The 17299-nt window shown below is 46.7% G+C and overlaps 1 protein-coding gene across 1 annotated transcript in view; it reads right to left on the minus strand.

The window, feature by feature from the left end:
* LOC120997516 (spermatogenesis-associated protein 7 homolog) overlaps positions 1–16774 on the minus strand; it is a 305575-nt gene extending 288801 nt beyond the window's left edge. The window contains exon 1 of the mRNA XM_040427597.1: positions 16743–16774. The gene's annotated coding sequence lies outside the window, so the exon portion shown is untranslated. The remainder of the gene's footprint in view (positions 1–16742) is intronic.
* Between the last annotated feature and the right edge of the window lie 525 nt (positions 16775–17299).

The following is a 17299-nucleotide window of genomic DNA, read 5'->3' on the forward strand; positions in this document are numbered from 1 at the left end:
TCCTTAGCATTGTCCCCTGACAGCAGCTTAACAAACAGGGGCCACGGAGCGGAGGCTTATTTATAATGCATGGAGAAAGCGCTGCACGCGGCCCCTGCTGACAGCGGCTATTTATGGCTATGTGTTCTGCGACTTCTTAAATCTTAATATTTTTGCAGCAGAGGACATCATTGGCAGAAAACAATCGGGCATGCAGAAATCCAAAGTATCGGGGTCAGTTAGGGTACATTCACACGACCGTGTGTAATCCTTTCCGATTTGCGGTCTGCAAATAACGGAACCGTGTGTCCGCATTTTGCGGACAAATTACTTCCGTGTGTCTTCCGTTTTTTACGGTCCGCAAAAAACGGAAGGAAAAAAAGAGAGAGAGAGAGAAAAAAGGCCTTCAAAAATAAGGAAACGGATCCGCAAAAAAACGGATGACCTACGGAAACCATTCCGTAGGTCATCCGCAATTTGCGGATCCATTGACTTGAATAGTTCTGCGGACCGATCTGTACGGACAATAGTAGGATATGTTTCATATTTTTGCGGAATAGAAATGCGGACACACGGATGCGGACAACATACTGAATGTTGTCTGCACATTTTATTCACCCATAGGAATGAATGGGTCCGCTTCTATTTCGCAAAATGCGGAACGGATGCGGATCAGACGCGGAAAAATAATACGGTCGTGTGAATGTACCCTTACACTGTGTCAAAAATATTGGGGTCAGTTCACTAGTAAGGGTTGAGCTGGGCTGAAAAGCGAGAACAAAAAATTCCTTTGACGTCCATCTAATTTCATTGGCTTTAGAGCATGTGAATATTATTTAACGCTTTGAGGACCAGACACATTTCAGTTTTTTTGTGTTTTCTTTTTTTACTCCCTGCCTTGCCAGAGCCATAACATTTTTATTTTTCCATTTATTTGCTGGACGGGTTGTACTTTCTAATGGCACCATTTACTGTCACATACAATGTAAACAAACTGACTGGATAGCGGCAGTTCAGGGACACACTTAGCTGTCAATACATTTTTTACATTTCCAGCAGGAATTACAGAGGTACACGACAAAAGTTATAAGAAAAAGTGCTCCAGAACTTCCATTTCATGAGGAACACAAGTATTTACTAAAACAGACGTGTCAGGAGAGGTGACAGGTCCTGTTCAATTAAGAGCCTAAAATGACATCCCTCTAAAACTGGCCTAAGCCACTGCCCCCACAGCCTTGTGCCATTCCTCTATTATTCCTCCTAGAATTGTACAAACTAATGAGCAACTAGGTGTCACCATTCCCCTTGTTAGGTGTATGAACAAACTGATTTGGATAGTGGCAGTGAAGGGACAAACTCAGCTGGCAACTTACGGTATTCCTAAATTTCTAGCAGGAATAATAAAGGAATCACACAAAAGTGCAAGGAAAGATGTTCTAGAACTGTTATTTCATGAGGAACACAAATATTTACTAAAACAGACATGTCAGGAGAGGTGAAAGGTCCTCTTCAATTCAGAGCCTAAAATGACATCCTCTGAAACTGCCTCCACAGCCTTGTGCTGTTCCTCTCTTATTCCTCCTAGAATTGTTCAAACTAATGAGAAATGGATGTCACCATTGCCCTTGTTAAAGAGGTGAATGAACAAACTGAGCTGATGACTTATTTCAAAATTTGTAGCAGGAATAACAGAGGAACCACACAAAAGTTACAAGAAGAGATGCTCCAGAACTGCTAGGCTCAGTTCACACCTGAGCGTTCTGAAAGGAGCGCTCTGTATGCGCGATTGTACGGGCGTTTACAAGCGCGCATACAGAGACAAGTGTGCACACAGTGTCGCGCGTTCCCGAAAGTCTATGTACGGGAACGCGCGACAAGCGCCCAAAAAAACGCTCCTGTACTTGTGTGAGCGTCGGGCGTTTTACAGCGCGATCGTACGCGCTGTAAAACGCCCAGGTGAGAACCATTCCCATAGGGAAGCATTGGTTTCTCCTTGTTGAGCGTTTTACAGCGCGTAGGAACGCGCTGTAAAACGCTCAGGTGTGAACTGAGCCTTATTTCATGAGGAACACAAGTATTTACTAAAACAGACGTGTCAGGAGAGGTGACAGGTCCTCTTTAATTCAGAACCTAAAATAGCGTTCCTCTTAAACTGGCCTAAGCCACTGCCTCCACAGCCTTGTGCTGTTCCTCACTTATTCCTCCAAGAATTGTTCAAACTAATGAGAAATGAACGTCACCATTCCCTTTGTTAAAGAAGTGCATGAACAAACTGATTTCGATAGCGGCAGTGTAATGACCGGCGTCACGCACAGGGAGGGAAAAGGGAAAGCCCTGCCCAAGGGAGAGGGAAAGGTGGTGACCCCTGACTCACCTTGCGGCTGGCACCTGACTGCCCTGACGTCCCTAGACGGGTTCCTCACCCGTGCGGCGATCACGTGCCTAAACCCTGGCTTTCCCTAAAATGAGCCCTAGATAGTGAACGGGCCGGTGGGATCGCTAGTCCGCACCACTGACACTAAAAGGGAAACACCAGGGAGAGGACAGACAAACACATACACCCAGGTGGGCGATCACAATAGACCACAAAGGTCCAACAGGGATCCGGAGGGTAACGTTCTGGACCGACTACCAGAGAACGCAGCAACACAGCTCCAGTGGGTCAGAATAGATGTCCAGGCAGGAAGCTCTATATCTGGCAACCAGAGAAGTGTGAGAGGGGAATATAAGGAGGTTGGGAGTGCTGGACAAGGAACAGCTGAGGAGAAGGAGCTACGGATCCCTGAGTGAGCCAAAAGGGTTGTAAGGCAAACCCAGAAAGCTACCATAAGGCCTCATGCACACGACCGTATTTTTTTGCGGTCCGCAAAACGGGGTTCCGTTTTTCCGTGATCCGTGACCGTTTTTTCGTCCGTGGATCTTCCTTGATTTTTGGAGGATCTACGGACATGAAAAAAAAGTCGTTTTGGTGTCCGCCTGGCCGTGCGGAGCCAAACGGATCCGTCCTGAATTACAATGCAAGTCAATGGGGACGGATCCATTTGACGTTGACACAATATGGTGCAATTTCAAACGGATCCGTCCCCCATTGACTTTCAATGTAAAGTCAGGAGTTAATATACCATCGGATCGGAGTTTTCTCCAATCCGATGGTATATTTTAACTTGAAGCGTCCCCATCACCATGGGAACGCCTCTATGTTAGAATATACTGTCGGATTTGAGTTACATCGTGAAACTCAAATCCGACAGTATATTCTAACACAGAGGCGTTCCCATGGTGATGGGGACGCTTCAGGTTAGAATATACTAAAAGAACTGTGTACATGACTGCCCCCTGCTGCCTGACAGGTGCTGCCAGGCAGCAGGGGGCAGCCCCACCCCCTGTAGTTAACACATTGGTGGCCAGTGTGGGGGGGCTGCCCCCTGCTGCCTGCCCCCTGCTGCCTGGCAGCACCTTCCAGGCAGCAGGGGGCAGTCATGTACACAGTTCTGTTAGTATATTCTAACCTGAAGCGTCCCCATCACCATGGGAACGCCTCTGTGTTAGAATATACAGGGAGTGCAGAATTATTAGGCAAGTTGTATTTTTGAGGATTAATTTTATTATTGAACAACAACCATGTTCTCAATGAACCCAAAAAACTCATTAATATCAAAGCTGAATATTTTTGGAAGTAGTTTTTAGTTTGTTTTTAGTTTTAGCTATTTTAGGGGGATATCTGTGTGTGCAGGTGACTATTACTGTGCATAATTATTAGGCAACTTAACAAAAAACAAATCTATACCCATTTCAATTATTTATTTTTACCAGTGAAACCAATATAACATCTCAACATTCACAAATATACATTTCTGACATTCAAAAACAAAACAAAAACAAATCAGTGACCAATATAGCCACCTTTCTTTGCAAGGACACTCAAAAGCCTGCCATCCATGGATTCTGTCAGTGTTTTGATCTGTTCACCATCAACATTGCGTGCAGCCGCAACCACAGCCTCCCAGACACTGTTCAGAGAGGTGTACTGTTTTCCCTCCTTGTAAATCTCACATTTGATGATGGACCACAGGTTCTCAATGGGGTTCAGATCAGGTGAACAAGGAGGCCATGTCATTAGATTTTCTTCTTTTATACCCTTTCTTGCCAGCCACGCTGTGGAATACTTGGACGTGTGTGATGGAGCATTGTCCTGCATTGTCCTGCATGAAAATCATGTTTTTCTTGAAGGATGCAGACTTTTTCCTGTACCACTGCTTGAAAAAGGTGTCTTCCAGAAACTGGCAGTAGGACTGGGAGTTGAGCTTGACTCCATCCTCAACCCGAAAAGGCCCCACAAGCTCATCTTTGATGATACCAGCCCAAACCAGTACTCCACCTCTACCTTGCTGGCGTCTGAGTCAGACTGGAGCTCTCTGCCCTTTACCAATCCAGCCACGGGCCCATCCATCTGGCCCATCAAGACTCACTCTCATTTCATCAGTCCATAAAACCTTAGAAAAATCAGTCTTGAGATATTTCTTGGCCCAGTCTTGACGTTTCAGCTTGTGTGTCTTGTTCAGTGGTGGTCGTCTTTCAGCCTTTCTTACCTTGGCCATGTCTCTGAGTATTGCACACCTTGTGCTTTTTGGCACTCCAGTGATGTTGCAGCTCTGAAATATGGCCAAACTGGTGGCAAGTGGCATCTTGGCAGCTGCACGCTTGACTTTTCTCAGTTCATGGGAAGTTATTTTGCGCCTTGGTTTTTCCACACGCTTCTTGCGACCCTGTTGACTATTTAGAATGAAACGCTTGATTGTTCGATGATCACGCTTCAGAAGCTTTGCAATTTTAAGAATGCTGCATCCCTCTGCAAGATATCTCACTATTTTTGACTTTTCTGAGCCTGTCAAGTCCTTCTTTTGACCCATTTTGCCAAAGGAAAGGAAGTTGCCTAATAATTATGCACACCTGATATAGGGTGTTGATGTCATTAGACCACACCCCTTCTCATTACAGAGATGCACATCACCTAATATGCTTAATTGGTAGTAGGCTTTCGAGCCTATACAGCTTGGAGTAAGACAACATGCATAAAGAGGATGATGTGGTCAAAATACTCATTTGCCTAATAATTCTGCACGCAGTGTACTGTCGGTTCTGAGTTTTCACGAAGTGAAAACTCAGCTCTGAAAAAGCTTTTATGCAGACGGATCTCCGGATCCGTCTGTATGAAAACTAACCTACGGCCACGGATCACGGACACGGATGCCAATCTTGTGTGCATCCGTATTCTTTCACGGACCCATTGACTTGAATGGGTCCGTGAACCGTTGGCCGTGAAAAAAATAGGACAGGTCCTATTTTTTTCACGGCCAGGAAACACGGATCACGGATGCGGCTGCAAAACGGTGCATTTTCCGATTTTTTCATGGACCCATTGAAAGTCAATGGGTCCGCGAAAAAAAACGGAAAACGGCACAACGGCCACGGGTGCACATAACGGTCGTGTGCATGAGGCCTAAGGAAACAGCCCTATCTTACATAGAGCGCGCAGCCAACCGCTGCGACTTCCTGACCCCGGGTATAACGGAGTCAGGCGTGGTTCTTGACACCCTGGTGACAGGCAGTGCAGGGACAAACTCAGCTGGCAACTTTATTCCTAAATTTCTAGCAGGAATAATAAAGGAACCATACAAAAGTGCAAGAAAATATGCTTCAAAACTGTTATTTCATGAGGAACACAAGTATTTACTGTGTCAGGTGAGGTGACAGGTCCTCTTTAATTCAGAACCTAAAATGATGTCCCTCTGAAACTGGCCTAAGCCACTGCCCCCAGAGACCTGTACTAATTTACTATGAAAATTGGATTCTGTCAGAAATCCCTTGGCAGAAAAGATGAAATCTGTATAGCTCAGACCATCATATGTGTTCTCATTCTCTCGTGTCTGTAGGGTCGTGCGGTAGACGCCATAACGGGTCATTGCTGCTTACGTTGTGCCTTGCCTAGTAGTGACTGACGCATGCATATTGGTTGGGGTAGTAACTTTTGCTATGGGGCCCTTTAGGATCTGTGTACTACCGTGCATGGACATGTTCTGCATAGATGGACAGGGGGGCCCATGGAGTCCTATGCTGGGCCTATGATTATAAGGGGATTGCCATGAAAGAGCTGTTTATTCATACAGTATATCACTGTATAAGGCCTCATGCACACAACCGTATTTTTTAAGGTCCGCAAAAACGGGGTCCGTAGGTCCGTCATCCGTGACCGTTTTTTCGTCCGTGGGTCTTCCTTGATTTTTGGAGGATCCACGGACATGAAAAAAAAGTTGTTTTGGTGTCCGCCTGCCCGTGCGGAGCCAAACGGATCCGTCCTGAATTACAATGCAAGTCAATGGGGACGGATCCGTTTGACGTTGACACAATATGGTGCAATTGCAAACGGATCCGTCCCCATTGACTTTCAATGTAAAGTCAGGAGTCCCTATTATACCATCGGATCTGAGTTTTCTCCAATCCATTGGTATATTTTAACTTGAAGCGTCCCCATCACCATGGGAACGCCTCTATGTTAGAATATACCATGGGATTTGAGTTAGATCGTGAAACTCAGATCCGACAGTATATTCTAACACAGAGGCGTTCCCATGGTGATGGGGACGCTTCAGGTTAGAATATACTAAAAGAACTGTGTACATGACTGCCCCCTGCTGCCTGGAAGGGGCTGCCAGTCAGCAGGGGGCAGACCCCCCCCCTTCTCCCCCCTGTATTTAACTCATTGGTGGCCAGTGCGGCCGGCCCCCCCTCCCTCCCCTGTAGTTAACACATTGGTGGCCAGTGCGGCCGGCCCCCCCTCCCTCCCCTGTAGTTAACACATTGGTGGCCAGTGCGGCCGGCCCCCCCTCCCTCCCCTGTAGTACTGTAGATTCATTGGTGGCCAGTGGGCCCCTCCCTCCCTCTCCTAATTAAAATCTCCCCCCCTATCATTGGTGGCAGCGGAGAGTACCGATCGGAGTCCCAGTTTAATCGCTGGGGCTCCGATCGGTAACCATGGCAACCAGGATGCTACTGCAGTCCTGGTTGCCATGGTTACTTAGCAATTTTTAGAAGCATTATACTTACCTGTGAGCTGCGATGTCTGTGACCGGCCGGGCTCTCCTCCTACTGGTAAGTGAAAGGTCTGTGCGGCGCATTGCTTATAGCACAGACCTGTCACTTACCAGTAGGAGGAGCGCCCGGCCGGTCACAGACATCGCAGCTCGCAGGTAAGTATAATGCTTCTAAAACTGCCCCCTGCTGCCTGGCAGCACATGATCTCTTACAGGGGGCTATGATACGCACAATTAACCCCTCAGGTGCAGCACCTGAGGGGTTAATTGTGCGGATCACAGCCTCCTGTAAGAGATCGGGTGCTGCCAGGCAGCAGGGGGCAGTCATGTACACAGTTCAAAGTATATTCTAACTAGAAGCGTCCCCATCACTATGGGAACGCCTCTATGTTAGAATATACTGTCAGATCTGAGTTTTCACGAAGTGAAAACTCAGCTCTGAAAAAGCTTTTATGCAGACGGATCAGCGGATCCGTCTGTGTGAAAGTAACCTACGGCCACGGACCACGGACGCGGATGCCAATCTTGTGTGCATCCGTGTTTTTTCATGGACCCATTGACTTTAATGGGTCCGTGAACCGTTGTCCGTCAAAAAAATAGAACAGGTCATATTTTTTTGACGGACAGGAAACACGGATCACGGATGCGGCTGCAAAACGGTGCATTTTCTGATTTTTCCATGGACCCATTGAAAGTCAATGGGTCCGCGAAAAAAAAACGGAAAACGACACAACGGCCACGGATGCACACAACGGTCGTGTGCATTAAGGCCTAAGGCAGTGATGGTGAACCTTTTAGAGACCGAGTGCCCAAACTGCAACCCAAAAGCCACTTATTTATCGGAAAGTGTCAAGGCGGCAATTTAACCTGAATACTACAGTCCAGTATAGTATATCTTCCATGTACTTTATCATTTAGCTATAATAACCTGCCTGCATTCAATGTGCTGCCTGTGCCGTTCATAGTGCGCCTTGCGCTGCCTGTGCCGTTCATAGTGCGCCCTGTGCTGCCTGTGCTGTTCATAGTGCACCCTGTGCTGCCTGTGCCGTTCATAGTGCGCCCTGCGCTGCCTGTGGCGTTCATAGTGTACCCTGTGCTGCCTGTGCTGTTCATAGTGCGCCCTGTGCTGCCTGTGCCGTTCATAGTGCGCCCTGTGCTGCCTGTTGCGTTCATAGTGTGCCCTGTGCTGTTCATAGTGCGCCCTGCGCTGCCTGTGCTGTTCATAGTGTGCCCTGCGCTGCCTGTGCTGTTCATAGTGTGCCCTGCGCTGCCTGTGGCGTTCATAGTGCGCCCTGCGCTGCCTGTGGCATTCATAGTGCGCCCTGTGCTTCCTGTGCTGTTCGTAGTGCGCCCTGTGCTGCCTGCGCTGTTCATAGTGCGCCCTGTGCTGCCTGTGCTGTTCATAGTGCGCCCTGTGCTGCCTGTTGCGTTCATAGTGTGCCCTGTGCTGCCTGTGCTGTTCATAGTGCGCCCTGCGCTGCCTGTGCTGTTCATAGTGTGCCCTGCGCTGCCTGTGCTGTTCATAGTGTGCCCTGCGCTGCCTGTGGCGTTCATAGTGCGCCCTGCGCTGCCTGTGTCGTTCATAGTTCGCTCTGCGCTGCCTGTGCTGTTCATAGTACGCCCTGCGCTGCCTGTGCTGTTCATAGTGTGCCCTGTGCTGCCTGTGCTGTTCATAGTGCGCCCTGAGCTGCCTGTGCTGTTCAGTGCGCCCTGCGCTGCCTGTGCTGTTCAGTGCGCCCTGCGCTGCCTGTTCTGTTCAGTGCACCCTGCGCTGCCTGTGCTGTTCATAGTGCGCCCTGCGCTGCCTGTGCTGTTCGTAGTGCGCCCTGCGCTGCCTGTGCTGTTCTTAGTGCGCCCTGCGCTGCCTGTGCTGTTCATAGTGCGCCCTGTGCTGCCTGTGCTGTTCAGTGCGCCCTGTTCATTCCAGTCTAGCTCACCTCTTTGGGGAGGTGTGGAATGTTCCCACATCCTGTCTCATGGGGAGGAGAAGAAAGTTCTAGTTAGTGTACCAGCCCCCCTGCTTGGGGAAGGTTGTGTTGGTAGGAGCTCCCAGACATAGGGATCCCAACCTAGGATCCAGCCTCGGCTGAGGCCAAAGATCCCTCTTCCCAGACTGAGCCTTCAGCCTCAGTGCTGGTTTACAAGCAAGCAGCATCTCCAGAACTACAGAACTCCAGGACGGACCATTCCCTGCGAGCAGTCCTGTGAGTAACTTAACCAGAGATCAGGAGAAGCCAAATACCTCCTCAGCTAGTCAGGCCCACACCAAGCAGAAGACAGACAGAGCAGAAGATAGATACCTGCCAGATTCTCTAGGCATATGAATAGAAGCAGAATACATATTGATTCCTGCCACATATTGCCAATACCTGCTGGGACCCAAGACCTATGCTGTAACTCATATGGATTTATGCTGCCACTCAGTTAAGACAAGTTGAACTTTATCTCAAGTCTGGATTTCCTTCATTCCTCAGTTACTCCTACTGACAACACTCATTTTATTGCATGTGAGCCAGGATCCAGGAGTCCAGCCGTACCAAGGTAGGAGACACCCTTGACACTACATAGAGACATTATCCCCACTCTGGCATTCCTCACCTCGTACGTGAGTTATATCATCTTAAAGGGCCCTGCGACTATAACCTGCGCACATTGCAATTGGCGTCACGAACAAAAACTATTAATATTGCGCCAGTGTGCATTAGTCCCAATCCGGCTTACTGCACATAGTTCAATAGCGCTGGAGGGGTTAAAAAAAACCATGTTATAAGGGAAAATAATAATGATCGGGTCCCCATCCCGATCGTCTCCTAGCAACCGTGCGTGAAAATCGCACCGCATCTGCACTTGCTTGCGGATGCTTGCGATTTTCACGCAGCCCCATTCACTTCTATGGGGCCTGCGTTGCGTGAAAAACGCAGAATATAGAACATGCTGCGATTTTCACGCAACGCACAAGTGATACGTGAAAATCACCGCTCGTGTGCACAGCCCCATAGATATGAATGGGTCAGGATTCAGTGCGTGACGTGAATGCATTGCACCCGTGCGGAAATCTCGCTCGTGTGAAAGGGGCCTAAGGCATATTGGTACACCATCGACTTCTTCCAGGGTGCGGGTGCCCACAGAGAGGGCTCTGAGTGCCATAGGTTAGCCACCACTGGTATAAGGTAATATTTTTCTACTTTATTTCATGTGCTACTTAAAGGGAATGTGTCAACTGTAGTTTTTCTTTTAGATAGTGACGGACGCATATATATATTTTTTTTAATCTGTTTTTATTTTCTGGCTGTCGATTTTTAAAAATTCTGTTTTTATTATTTTATTATTTTATTTAATTGATTATGGGGACAACCTCCTTGTCTAAACGGTTGTTAACAGCATTTATAGATGTGCTTTATGGCAGTCACAGAATAGACTGGAGGGGGCTCATTGACTTCTATGGGAGAGGGTTGTGGGCATGCTCTGTGACCTGTGCAGAGGTCATTGTACAAGGTGGGAGTAGCTAAGCTCTCACCATATGCTATTCTGAAAGGTGGATCTTGTGTTCCTATCTATACATCTATACATACAGTCGGTGTTATCTGCCATTGTAATCCTGTCTGTGTTGATAATGAGATTACTGCTCAAAAGTGATCTGTACAGGCCAAGATGTCTCGCCTATTATTGTACTTAGGGTACTTTCACACTTGCGGCAGAGGATACCGGCAGGCAGTTCCATCGCCATAGCTGCCTTCCGGATCCGGCAATCCTGACGCAAACGGATGGCATTTGTCAGACGGATCCGGATGCGGATCTGTCTGCCAAATGCATTGAAATACTGGATCCGTCTCTCCGGTGTCATCTGGAAAACGGATCCGGAATTTATTTTTTTGCATTTTTAAAGGTCTGCGCATGCGCAGACCGGAAAGCCGGAAACGTTTTGCCAGAACACTTAACGCCGGATCCAGCACTAATAAATTTCAATGGAAATGAATGCCGGATCCGGCATTTCGGCATGCTGCAGTATTTTCTCTGTCCAAAAAACGTAAGAGGGACTGAACTGATGCTTCCTGAACGGATTGCTCTCCATTCAGAATGCATGGAGATAAAACTGATCAGTTCTTTTCCGGTATTGAGCCCCTAGGACGGAACTCAACACCAGAAAAGAAAAACACTAGTGTGAAAGTACCCTTAGTAGCAAGTGTGAAGACTGCAGAATTTTAGGATTTATTTATTTTGTAGTTACAAATAGCATCACCAATTATTCTTTAAAAACTCAATTTAAACAATAGGTCATTTGCTGATGACACATTTCCTTTAAGGCTACTTTCACACTAGCGTTTTAGTTTTCCTGTATTGAGATCCGTCATAGGGTCTCAATACCGGAAAAAAAAAACGCTTCAGTTTTGTCCCCATTCATTGTCATGGAGGGCAAAACGTAACTGAACAGAACGGAATGCTCCAAAATGCTTTCCGTTCCTTTCTCATACGGGAAAGCATGTTGTAGTTTGCTTTCCGTCCTGGGATGCGGAGCAAGACGGATCCGTCATGACCCCCAATGCAAGTCAAAGGGGACGGATCCGTTTTCTCTGCCACAACCTGCCACAATAGAAAACGGATCCGTCCCCCATTGACTTTCAATGGAGTTCATGACGGATCCGTCTTGGCAATGTTAAATAAAGATAATACAACCGGATCCGTTCATAACGGATGCATGCGGTTGTATTATCAGTAACGGAAGCGTTTTTGCTGAACCCTGCCGGATCCAGTACAAACTCTAGTGTGAAAATAGCCTAAATCATATTTCATGTTCTACCTACTCAACTGCATAATATTTGCTTGCAGTCAGTAAATAGGATAATGTTGTTTCCATACATTTACAGAGCTAATAGTTCTTTGTATCCAGTCTAGACAATCCCCCGTGAGCTAAACAAGCTGGAACCAGACTGATACATTATACCGGCACTGATAGATGGTAGAAAACTATCAGGACAGGAGAGGGATATTTACTACCCAGACTGGATACAATGGTAAAAAAAAAACATCAGCAGCGTAGTGTATTAGCTCTGATTGGTTTGGCAGACTATGAATGTTTCCATTCAGTGACAGCAAGCAGAGATCAGGACACAAGTTATATTAGTAAAGTATATCTACGACTAGTTTCACATTTGCAGCATGTGAAACTAGTCTTACTTGGGCCAAATCGCTAACATGAATATGACGTGTGAAACTTTAGAACACTGAGGCCAATTTACTAATAAGAAAGCGCCTACCTCTTGTCATAAAGTACACCAAAATTTGGCCTGTTTCTGGCACGTACAAGCTGCATGGAAAAGTAAGTGAACCCTCCGCCTGCGAGCAGGCGATTGCGGGGAAGGGACGCTTCCCTCCCGGCAATCGCCTGTTAAATCGGGCTGTCTAATATTCACAATTGTAGAAAAACATAATGTAACTAGAAAAGGTACAATTTCTGGGGAAATTGTGTGAAGTGTTCTTGCATTTCTGGAGGGTGACCTGGTGGTCCAGGGGGGGTGACCTGGTGGTCCAGGGGTGGTCACCTGGTGGTTCGGGGGGGGAAGGGGGGGTCACCTGGTAGTCCGGGGGGGGGTCACCTGGTGGCCTAAGTTAAATGGCTGAAATTGATTGGCTATTTTAGGCTCCGCACACTTTTTAAAATTTGAATCCCAGTCACCCATTGACCAACTGTTCCAAGTTTAGTGACTTTGCCATTGACCCTCTAAGAGCAGCGGCAGTTTTAAATTTTCCCATTAAAACATATGGCTGAAATTTGATTGGCCGTTGTAGACTCCGCCCACTTTTAAACATTTGAATTCTAGTCACCTATTAACCGAATATATTAAGTTTAACAACCCTGCCATTAACATTGTTGAAATGGCAGCAATTAAAAATTTTCTCATTGAAGTCAATAGGGAAAATCTGATTGGTTGTTTGTAGCTCCGCCCACTTTTTAATGTCCCCAAAATGTGACAGAAATTTTGAGGTTGACCCCATGACTAAGTGACCCAAGTTTGGTCAGTTTAACTCCGAAGCTGTATGAGTGACAAACGTTTGCATTTTTCCAATAAAACTCTATGGGAGAAAAAAAGAGGTTTTCGGGGGCCCGCCCCAGGGGCCCGGAGGGTGGGATGGGTTAACAAAGCACAAGCAAGATACTCGGGTATGTGCCGACCAAGAGTGCAAAGTTCGGTATTTATACTCCTAAATCTGTGGGAGGAGTAGCAATTTGAACATCTCATTATAGTCAATGGGGAGAATTTGATTGGTTCTGTGTGGCCCCGCCCACATTTTAGGGTCTCTGAAATGTTCTAACAAATTGCGCGTTGACCCCATGACTATGTGACCCAAGTTTGGTGATTTTAGTTTCAAATCTGTGCGACTGGGAGCGATTTGAAAATTTTCCCTGTCAAAGTCAATGGGAAAAACGTGGATTTTGGGGGCCCGTCCCAGGGGCCCGGAGGGTGGGATCGGCTAACAAAGCACAAGTAAGGTACTCGGGTGGGTGCCAACCAAGTCTGCAAAGTTTGGAATTTGTACTCCTAAAAATGTGGGAGGAGTAGCAATTTGAACGCCTCATTACAGTCAATGGGGAGATTTTGATTGGTTCTGTGTGGCCCCGCCCACTTTTTGGGGTCCCCGAAATGTGCCAAAAATTTTCGGGTTGATCCCATGACTAAGTGACCCAAGTTTGGTGACTTTAGCGTTAAAGCCTGGCGAGTGGGAGCGATTTGAAAATGTACCCTGTCAAAGTCTATGGGAAAAAAGGGGGCTTCCGGGGCCCGCCACGGGGGCCCCGGGGGTGGGATCGCTCCACAAAGTAATAGCAATCCGATCGGGAACAATCTGCACGTTTTGGTAAATTTTTGTCTATGTAGTGTAAAAACTGTGGGAGGAGTTAGGGTGGCAAATTTGGCTATAATAAGAATAATAATAATAATAATAATAATAATATATATGTGAGATAACATTAAGTGGTCTTGCTATGCAAGAACACTTAACTAAAGTAACAACTAGTGCTGAGCGAATCGGAGCTCACAAAGTGGACTTTGATCCGAATTTCAGGAAAAGTTGGATTCGCTGCAAAGCCAAGTTTCCTCGTGCTTCGTGGTAACGAATCGATTTTCCCTGAAATGGCGGTAAAAATCACACTTACCTCATAAAAATCATACTTACCTCATCCATATGAGTGCGAAGAAGCCGCCGCAGCCATCTTGCTTGAAGATCCCGCATAAAATTGTATAATGTCACCACGCCGGCTGACATGATGACGTGATTTCGCGCTGGATCTTCAAGCAAGATGGCGGCGGCAGCCTCTTCGCACTCAAATGGATGAAGTAAGTATAATTAATTTTATTTTTTTTAGTTAGCAAATAGTAAAATGCTTTAATATAGATCTCAGATGCCTCGATCAGTGATGAACGCGGCATCTGAGGGGTTTAATCATGAGGGGGGGGTTTAGGTGCGGCGCAATCACCGTTCCCTGTCATTGCACCCCCTATTTACAAAGAAATGCGCTTCATGACAAAGTAATTTGTCACAAAGCGATTTTTTTGTAAAATTCGGCGAAGCAGTAGAATCTAATTTTAGAGAGCTTTGCTCATCTCAGGACGGCAATACAATAGAATCTAATGCCCTGCAAGAGGTGAAGGACCTGTGGTGACATCACAGGTCATGTGACCAGTAAAACAGGCAGTGGTTGAAAAAGACCTGCGATGATGTCACCATCATGTGACCAGTGCAGGAGCGGACAGCAGTGAAGTCCTTGGGGAAGATGCTGTGGTGATGTCTGCTACGTGAGGAGAGGTAAGTGAATGGAGAGGCAGAGCAATGCTGGTAGTTGTGGTTATTTAACTGGGACTGATGTTAGTGCTGAAGTGAGGGATGTTATTTACATGGAACTGTATGGTGGATCGAGGAATATAACTACAGGGGGCACTGCAGGGGGCATTATAAATACTGGGGGCACTTCAGGATGAGCATTATAACAGCAGCGGGCAGTATAAATACTGGGGGCACTGTAGGGGTATTATAAATCCAGGGGACATTTTAAGTGTTCTTATTACTACTGGGGTCTCTATAGGAGGGACTTATAGATCTGCCTTATTTCTACTAAGAGCACTATGGGGGGTCATTACTACTGAGGGGTCTGTTGAGAGCTTTTCTACCACTGGGGGAACAATAGAGGGCCTTATTTATACTGGAGGTTCATCTACTAATAAAGGCACTGTAGGGAGCAGTATTACTAATGAGGGCATTCTAGAAGGGAATTACTATTGGTGGGACTATGAGAAGCACTATTACTATGGGGGGGGTACAAATGTTTCTTCAGGATAGTATTTGGGGGTATTGGGGGTCGGGGCACAGCGAGCAGCAGGATAACACTGTGGGGACTCCAGGTTAGGGGATGATGATAGAAAAGTGAGGAAGCTAAGATGTCTGTGTGTCACACTCTGCAGAGACGAGGCGGCTGAGAGAAGTGTCCGGACCAAATGAAGAAGATGATGAGAAGATCTACATCGGAGGAGACGTCACCTAGGAGGCCCTGGATGTGACAGGTATGTGCTGCTGTATAACGAGTACAGCAAAATGCGGTGTGCGGGGGGAGAGCGGATTTAAAAAACTGGACCATATTCATTGGGGCTTGGGCCCCAGATCTTTTGAGACCCCAGCAACGCCCCTGCTTTTAGGTAACAATCAGACCACAGGGAATTAGAAATCAATGCAGGTCATTCCAAAGGGTTCATTTACTTTTTTCTTGCAACTTTAATGCGTCATCGGGTTTTAAACCTATTTATGAACCAAATATGCCAAAAATAATAATTCAGCTAGCTTATCCCTTTTTGAAATTATCAAGGGGTGTGGCTTAGTGGGAAGAGGATGTGGCTTAAAGGGCATCTGTCAGCAGTTTTGTACCTGTGATACTGGTTGACCTGTTACATGTGCGCTTGGCAGCTGAAGGCATCTGTGTTGGTCCCATGTTCATATGTTAAAAATTATGTTTTAATGTATGCAAATGAGCCTTTAGGATCAGCGGGGGCGTTGCCCTTGTACCTAGATTCTCTGCTCTCTCTGCAACTGCCACGCCCTCTCCACTTTGATTGACAGTGCCAGGCAGTGTATACGTCATAATGCCTGGCCCTGTCAATGAAAGTGCCTAGGGCACGGCAGATGCAGAGAGAGCAGAGCCTCTAAGTGTAAAGGCAACGCCCCCGTTGCTCCTAGAGGCTCATTTGCATATATTTAAACTTTGTTTTTCTCAGCAATGAGGGCACATATGAACATGGGACCAACACAGATGCTGGCCTGCGCTGTAAGTACGGTATTCTGTTCAAGAAGCAGGAAGATCTGAATGAATACTAATGTCTGTAAAGTGCTGCGGAATATAGCAGCGCTATATAAGTGCATAAAATAAATAAAAAGTAATATTTTTTTTTGCAATGAGACGTCATTATTATCAGCATTAGCTGCTAAGTATGGAGGCTCTGGGAATATGGCTGTAATACATACCGCCAGATGTCTGTATACTTTGTAATTGTATTCTTCCTGATCTATTCGAGAAGCATGTTACATACAGAAAGTGGCTGAAATGAAATCCAATCTCCGTTTCCTGATCGATTTCCATTAGGTGTAAGTCGGTTATAAGTGGAAAATGCGAGTAACATGACGACTCACCTGCGTGGATCGGGGACAGGAGGAATGGTTTCTCCAGGGCACAATGTATGTGGAAAGCCTTTACTCCGGGTGGACGGATTCCAGGGAAGAATAGCAGGGTGCAGCCTGGGTGCTGACACCGGTGTACTCAGCGAGGTGTGGTGAGTATGTGATCCCCATAACAACTCTGGCATGCAAACACTCTGCACGCTCAGGAAGTAACGAGAGCAAATATACAGGCGTGCTGAAAAAGCAGTATACCATTACAAGTGGAATTTACATCATTTAAAGGGAAAATCCAGTGGCGTACGTGTACCTACCATCGGGGCAGACATTGCAACTGCCATGGGGCCTGGGAATACGGGGGTCCAGCACTGAACTGCTCTCCTGTTCCCTTAGAGTCACTGCATGTTCCAGCAGTCACCACTAGGGGGAGCTCAGTGCAAAGAGATTTTTACAGTTTCCATTAAAGGGGTTGTCTCATCTGAGACATTGGTGGCCTATCGCTAGGATATACCACCAATGTCAGATAGGTGCGGGTCCCAGAGGTGGAACCAGCACCTATCTCCAAAATGAGA

The sequence above is a fragment of the Bufo bufo genome, chromosome 4 (genome assembly GCF_905171765.1).
Source record: "Bufo bufo chromosome 4, aBufBuf1.1, whole genome shotgun sequence".
NCBI lineage: Eukaryota > Metazoa > Chordata > Amphibia > Anura > Bufonidae > Bufo > Bufo bufo.